Below are 8,527 nucleotides of genomic sequence, written 5' to 3'. Positions count from 1 at the left end.
ACTTGTGAAGTACTTAGGCAACCAGTGTCTATACTACAGAACCCCACTGGTGGTAAGATTTATAGATGATAAATGGGGAAAATAACTTATTTTATATCATGTAAATATTTAATGCGATATACAATCGATTATTTCCTTGAGTTATCGTATATAATAGAGAAATTATCCTTAAAATGATCTAAATTCCACCATCCTACATTACTTATGATTACATAACAAACCTAAAGCCAAATAAAGGAATGAACCTTTAAAAGAGAATACATAAAATAAAATCCTGTAGATTTATTGAGAATAATTACAGTAATAATTACTTAATTTTACATTAAGTATACATTTGTAGTACACAATATATTTAATGTGAATACATAAACAAAAAGTCTATATTAATTTAAGTCTACTAATTGCATACCGTACATTATAATAGTTTGAAAAGTATATACACCTCATCAGTATATCAATTTTAACAAGTGTTATATAACATTTTTAAAAAAAACTCTTACTTTGTAAGAAAAGCTCGAACAGAGTTGCACCTTACAACTCTTCCCCACACCCTAGTATTGTAGTTCAGAAGATGACTGTACCAATCACCGAAAACCAAGCAGCAGAATCATGCGTTTACTTACGTCCCCCCCTCCCCTCAACACATACAAAATAAGTTAAACTATTTCTTGAAAAGTTCTCTGTCACCTTCATCTAAGAATATATTTAACGATACGAAGTAGGTATATTATACATTACTTTAGAGTCTGAAGTGTGATTTAACTGCCATAAATTAAAACTAAACATAATATGCACGCAAATTAACTTAAATGAGTACCATACGCATCACACGAAGCGAGCTACGCCAATAAAAAAATCACAGTCAATAAGAATTAATTACACCTTCAGTCTAGATTTTTAAATTGGTGTTATATTGACGCTATGAATTTTGGGCTTACTACACTAAATGTCTCTATGCCAAACTCTCTCTATATAAAACGTTTTTCGTCGAATCTGCAAATTGAGCAAGCCGCGCGCTAATAATGGAAGGCTGATGATAGTTCATCACATAGGAAGACACTTTGAAATGCTAGGTGAGTCACAACACTTTCTTCCTTTTTCTGGGATTCATCCTTACTTAGAGTCAAATTTGGTACCGTCTATGTAGTACCTGTGTGTGGCGTATCTTGAAATCATCTCGGTTGATAGCCTCCAAACGAAGTGGACTCCTAAAATAAAGCAATTGTTGTAAAATTACTATTTGTAGCATGTGTGGCAAAATTTAAAAACGAAAGATATCTCAGAATCAAGGTTAAGTCAAACGAAGCGTTTTATGCGTTTTTTTAATATATATATATCTTACCTCAGGCTATCCAAAATACTGAAACATTGTTTCCTATACTTTTGGAAGTTATATACTAAATATCTTAATAACTGTCACTCAAATTATAGTCCTATGGCAGTCACTAAAAGTCTCAGTTGCAACAAATGCTTAATTTAGTTCTATTTTTTGTATAATGCAGAAAAAATGGGTCTAATTATTTTGTTTTTAGAATGATATATCCTAATTTCAGGAAAATCGGAGATAATGGACTGCAGAACTTTTTTTCAGCATTAATCTGTATTGGGCTAAAATAAAATTTGCTGTAGGCATCCTACAGCACCCCCAAAAAAACTTCTGTGAAGTTATCTTTACAATATCTCTAACGTAAAGGATATTCATAACTTGATAGCAATTCATAACACTGCATTACTGCTTATTACTACGTATTTGCAACACAGATAATTGGAAAGGAAACAACAGTGAAACAAGAAGTAAACAGTGAAATCTAATATACCTATTGAATAATTTACTTTGTCTTATGTTACAATTACCATGACGGAATTATGGGCCAAATCCAGCATTATTCTGCAATGTCAACAGTTTCAAAATTCTGCACGGCGAATTCTTTCATCAGCTTGAATATATTTTCTTCTTTCAGTTCAGTTGATTTTGAGTTTAACGTCCCGTAAACACCGAGGCTATACAAAACGTGAACCTACTGATTAACGGGGAATCCGAACCACGACGTGAGCTCTCGTCGGGAATTTTCTCCTTTTCTTGGGCGGATCGTCTTCTCGAAGCATTGCCTCGTATCCTGCTTCTTTTTTCCTTCGAAATGCATCAATAAAGCGCCAAATCAACCAATGTCGTTCCTTTACGTTCGATATATTATAAAGAACAAAAGTTTGTTTATTTTGGGGTGTCATTGGCTGCCTACAGTAAATTTTATTTGACCCATACTTCCTATTTAAATGTATAGTTAGTGCCTATTTCTATGAAAGTTTATTAATATTATAGTCTCAACTTTCTATTAATAAAATAGTCTCAACTATATGGTTTAATGGGCATATCGAATAATAATAATAATAATAAAACATTCAATAAATACTCACTTCCTGAACTACCCAATACATAGCATAAAGAACACCATTTTCATTCCAAAACCAGCTCGTATTCATTTTTTCTGATCTCTCGGAACAGGTCAATACTTAATAAACATTTCTTATGTTTTGTACCATGTGTTTTAATAATCTATTATAGAAAAAGAAAATGAAAAAATTAAAATATGTACAGTATTTTACAAATTTTAAGTCACATCTTTATAGTAAGTAAAAATTAATGAGAAACTTCAGTTGTTTTTAACTTAAATTAGATGTCCTTATTAGATATCTGGTGCCTTCCATTTCAATTCAGGCAAAAACATAAATAAATAAATAAAAAATAAAATTGTACCATCACCATCTCAGATATTGTTCAAACTTTTATTTATAGGAACTAAACATGTTTTAATTTTGGGACTTTTTTTGTCGGAAAAAAAATTCCCGCCAAGTAATGGGCCATCAAGGACGGGGAGTACAATTCATGAATTGTAGAAAACATGGAAAATGGTCAAATTCGGAGGCCCACAATTCAGTTATGGAGACATGTAGAGTTATAATTCTTGTTGTGGTATGTACATAGGGATATGAATAAACTATAGTTTATTTCAGTTTGTTTTGCGCATGCGTATCTTTTTGTACATAAATTAACAAATGAACGTAAGTTTATGTGAAAAGTCGAAGTTTGTGCTTTTTTTTAAACACTTCCGGTTCGAATTTTAAATTCCGTTTTCACAGTTGGTAAGACGTAGTTACCTGCTTCCCCCCCCAAAAAAAGTATCGCTTCTGTGTGCAACCGTTTTATCGCAAAAAATTCGAGAAATCGGCAAATTTTCAAAAATCGCCATTTTCTCAAAAACATCATAATTTAAAATTCTTAAATTTTGTCAGATGGTTCAACTGTACATGAATAATAAACACACCAAATAGCATTCTCGACCAATGCTTCATGAACGAACTACTGCCAATTGAAGTTAGCGAACTTTCGTTAACTTTGAAGTCACAGTTGGCAATAGTGAAAACAATGAAAGTGCAACAAAGAAAGTGTAAAAAAATGCTACCGCAAAGCATCGTGTAAAATTTCAAGATACAAATTCTATTTTACTGCATGTGGACTTCGCTTAAACTGGACTGTTATTCTGCAAAGGGAAGTTCAGAGTGATCACTGGAAAAACGAGCAAATCTCCTTCTTTACGGGAGTGATATATTATTATGAAACAACTGAGAATTTGCTCTAATAAGCGACGACAAAACACACGATTCGGCCTGTACTCATAGCCATGAATAAGATTCTAAAAATAGTCGAAGAAAAGCGAAAATATAAGTTATAGAAAAAGGTTCGAATACGTGAAAATAAGTGTCTACAATTTACCAAACCGTTTCAGTGATTTCTGATGGTGCTGCATTCCAATTTAAAAATTGCTTTCAGATGTCCAAAACGCAGACAGGTCCGATAAAGCAGTGGCTTTTCAGTGAAACCGGCCGTGGTAAGGGTCTCTGCGACGTATTGGGGAGAGGGGGGATAAGGATATGGCAACATGGCAAAACGAAAAACACATTCACAGTATTAAACCTGCAGAAGAGAAATGAAAATGAAATGAAATCTCGTCGATAGTCAAAAAACATTTATATTCACTTCTCTTATTCTCTTCTGGAAACCTGTACCCTGTTGAAGAACCATGTGAAAACAAAAAAAAAAAAAATAATAAAAAATAAATAAATAAAAAAAATGAAATGAAATATTGGAGTTTTACGTCCCACGTTTATGCCGGTTAGACTAAAGGAGACGGTGATGATGACTAATGAATGAAATGGTGGAATGAAGAAAGTGGAAGGAAACGGGAGAACCCCGAGAAAACCCACGCACACGGTGTTTGTCCACCACAAAGTTCACTTGGCGGGGGCTAGGATCGAACCCAGGATCCCAAGCACCAGAGGTGAACGCTCTACCACTGAGCCAGCGCGGCCCCTAAACCTGCAGAAAAATTCGTGAGTATAGTGCAAGTACCAACTCCGGGTATTACTCTCGTCTTTTTGTCAAGAACCGAATTCGACAATTAACCCCCCCAAAAAAGTGGGAAAGTGTGCGACCGGTAACTGGTATTTACCGAAGTCATCTTTGGCTTTTATTGCAGTAACGGGTCATCATGGACTAACTTCAAGCTTTTCCCAAAATCGAGCTTCTGCAATTCAAAGTGTAGATTTAAGAAATCTGCAAAAATGAACTTTTGTTACATACATATATGATAACCAGTGATGGATAGCAGAAATATTATCAATAAATCATAAATTACATGAAATTGAAGTGTTCTTTGTGTTTCCAGGAGGTGCGGTGGCTCAGTGGTAGAGCGTTCACCTCCGGTGCTTGGGGTTCTTGGTTCGATCCCAGCTCGCGCCGTGTGGACTTTGTGGTGGACAAACACCGTGCTCATGGGTTTTCTAGGGTTTCTCCCGTTCCCTCCCACTTTCTTCATTCCACTATTTCACTCATTTCTCATAATCACTCATTTCTTATAACCACAGGAGTGAAGTAAAGCTATATTAGATGTAAGGCATAGTTGTATGGGATATAAAATCTTTGCACTACCCTCGGTTACGTGCATATCCACCGTCGCTGACATGCCCGCTCCATACGGAATGGCAGTGTGAATATAAGTAATTACTGTCAGTGCACACTGCACAGCATATTGAAATGAATCTTGAGTAACAGTGAAAGCATTGTATGTGTTAGTGGGGTTAAGTTCCAAAGTTGGTCGTCCGTATCTAGTAAAATTTTGAAATTTACCGGCAAGAAATAAATTTGCTTGTTCGTGTGCTTCATAATGTATAAGGAAAGCGAAAGTTGTGTTTATTTTCTTATATAAACGGTTTTAAGCATGGAACTATTTGTCAAGCGGAGGAAACTACTTGGCACAAGGTTACTTCATGGTAGGATTATGGGAATGTAATGAGCATTTGTTTTTGAAAACATTGCTGGTGATAATCAGGAAAAGCCATTAAAAGTAAGTAAGTCATGGCTTAATAAACCTAAAAATAAATTGTAGAGAATGTGGTAAGCAAATAACTATAAAGAAACGTGGAGAAAGATATCTTGTTTACTGTAACGGTAAGTGACATAACGAACAAGGCAGCAATTTTCTAGAACACAGGCCCCTCTTCCCATTTAACTGTAATAAAAACAGAAAACAACGTGCCCTGCGGGGCACTGATCCGTCTCCACTCGCTAACGGTCACTCGGCATTATTATGTGAATTAAATGTATAATTTTGGTAAAGAAAGGAACCAATTATTACACTTTTAGCCAAAACCTAGGCGGATGACCAACTTCGGAATAACTGCCTGTTAGTGTGTTATTCCACTATCATCGTTTATGCGCATAACCCCCGTCGCTGACGCGCCTGCTCCCTACGGAAGCACTCTTGTCACTCGGGTTTTCGTGCTGCGCTCCTGCCCTGTCTCAGTTAGATAGCACTTGTGCTTTCCAGTGGCCACCTAGCACAAACTGGTTTGTGTTTTATGCACGGGTTAATTTACAACGCCCGCTCCAGCAGGTATACTCACTCAGAAAATAGAAATTACACATTAATAATTTTATGAAAATGGATCAAAACTTACCTAACCTTAAGCTACCCTCTACCCTACTCTACTTATTTATATCTTACTCTACTTTATCTTATCCTACTCTACTATATTTTTTCAAAGGGCCCTACTTATCGATGCACAGTTGGAGCGTGTCTTGTAGTGCTTTCGTTGTAACCGCTACTATTTTCACTTTAAAATAAATTAACAAAATAAAATTAGAGGTAATAGTTAAGAACAGCTACTTCTCATCTCCCGTGCACGAGGATACATCTTACTGTTGCACTACCTAAACACCCTAAGTACAAGGGCAAGAACTCAGTCTATTACCTACTTTTTAACATCCTAGATAGTCAATGAATAATTCCTGAAAGTATGGCGTTTCTCGTCCTCCCCTAAATGGGAAGTACGGCTCTTTAACTATAACCTAATTAGAGATTACAGAATCGATCAACTTTCTAAGAAACTTTTCTCCATGAGTAAAAGAAACCCGTTTTTGCTATTTCAAACATATTTGTCAATAATTACATATATTCCTAAAATCATCACTTGAGGTACAAAAAGGAAATATAAATTGAAAAAAAATGTTAGGGTTCATGTATTAATTAAATCTTCATATTTTAAAGACAAAACAAATAAATATATACATACCTATGACCGGTAGGGTTCGTTTCTTGTTCGGTACGCCTGTATTGTGATTTCACTGAGTATAGTTATTTAATTCAGACACTGAGTGTTTCCATTTGTAATGAGTCTGAATGATGGAACGGAGCATAAGATTCTTTTCTGTACAGTAGTGGTTAGAGATTGTGGGAAGAATTGCACATAATCATCGATCAAGATGGGTTCGATCCAAGTCAGTCTATGCGCGTATCCACACTCAGTGACACGCCCGATACACATCCGTACAATTTCTACACCAAATAAATATTCTTACCGTTCCAGTAGTGATTTGCGTAAGAAACTGGTATGAAGCAACTGAAACATAATACATGTATGATATTGATTTACTTAAACACAAGTATTATACATACAGCATACATACTTACTTCAATGTTTTAATTCGATACCTTTGTAAGTTTTATATTTTAGAATTTTCTTTTGTCATTTACCATATTAAATACAAGCCCATGAATTTTATTGGAGAATAAAAGAAAAAAAGGATTTTGAAAACTTGAATTTGAATTTCATACTGTAACGACGAAGCCGGCAGATTACTTAACAAAACACCAATTCACACACGCACTTGGGTTTTGGAGATTTCAGAAAAAGGGGGGGGGGTCAGTAGAGGTATTGGAGGGCAGTTCTTTGGAATCTTCTTCCCATTTTTCTTCGAAGGGATGTCCTGTTTTCCAGGTCAGTTTCCATTTTCATTATCCAGCTGTATAGTTGGCCATGTACTTACTTATGGTTCCACTGGTTAACAATCTATAAAATAAATTGATCTCTCATTTTACCTACATTTCTTTATCATAAACACGAGTGAAATTCAACATTAGACTTATTATTTAGGTCTGAACAACGTTAGCACGAAACTGAAACGGTGTGCTCGTACTTAGTTTGAGCTAAGTTAAAGCGTTTTGTATCATTTTCGTAGAACTTCACTGTAGCTTGCGTGAATAACAAAATAACATAACTTCTGCAGTTCACTCTTACTTATATTAATACAATTTCGCAAAAGATTGTTGAATTAACATTGGATTTTTGTGCTGTGTCGTATACCTCTTCTCTTCACTACGACGTCCATTTGCACACACACGGTTTCCCGCGCTGTCCTTCTGGCGTCAGTGAGATTGCGCCAGTCATGCCAGAGAAAATATTTAAAAAAAATCTGTGAGTGTTTTTTTACAACGAATATATATATTAGAAAGGATTAAATGTGCTCTTTATTAAAATAAACTAATTAAAATACTAAAAATAATAAAAGTATTTCTAGATTGTTTCCGATTCTGTGGTACTATTTCTTTGTAGCATCGCGGCCACATCACATCCCTTTTGTTCGGTGAACAGAAAGCACAAGTCACCACTCACAGGACTGCCAACTCATAGAAAAGGATAAAACTAACACAAAGTTTGCGTCGACGTATAATCCATGCAGCCTTATTCCAATTCAGCCAAGAGAAACTGGGAAAATTTAAAATGGAATGGGAGTGAGGGGGGCTACACACTCATATACCTTCCACGCCAAGTTCCTTGCTTACATCTGCCCATAATTTGTTCGCGACCTGTCGTTTGTCTGGATAAGCTTGATTCCACAACTTTATCAAAAGCACAATTCATTAAAGCATGAACAAGCGTCTACTTCCATCTTCATTTTTATTTTATCTCCGCACCTTGCAACGTCGTCTGCTTTCACGCAAAACAAAATTGATTTCTCTCGTAGCGCTCAATTCCTCTACCAGCGTTGCCAGACTCACAGCTCGGAATTATTCCAAAACCTGATCGAAATTATGCTAGATTCGGTCAAATTATGGTAGATCCTCATAATTACTAATTCAGGAGTTTAGAAAAAACGAAGCTGAGATACGATAACGTAACTCAAAACATG

The 8,527-nt window shown here is 35.5% G+C and overlaps 1 long non-coding RNA gene across 1 annotated transcript; it reads right to left on the bottom strand.

Moving 5' to 3' along the window:
* Positions 1-267: 267 nt before the first annotated feature.
* On the bottom strand, positions 268-8,242 carry LOC145689040 (uncharacterized). Its single transcript, XR_014132069.1, has 3 exons — positions 8,156-8,242; positions 2,416-2,554; positions 268-1,208 (listed from the first exon to the last, which is right to left on the bottom strand). It is a non-coding gene; the product is annotated as an uncharacterized LOC145689040 (long non-coding RNA).
* Positions 8,243-8,527: the final 285 nt, after the last annotated feature.

The sequence above is a fragment of the Thermobia domestica genome, chromosome 7 (assembly GCF_964235325.1).
Source record: "Thermobia domestica chromosome 7, izTheDome1.hap1.1, whole genome shotgun sequence".
In the NCBI taxonomy this organism is placed as follows: domain Eukaryota; kingdom Metazoa; phylum Arthropoda; class Insecta; order Zygentoma; family Lepismatidae; genus Thermobia; species Thermobia domestica.
Note: the sequence above shows the minus strand (reverse complement) of the source record. Positions and strands in the feature narration are given on the sequence as shown.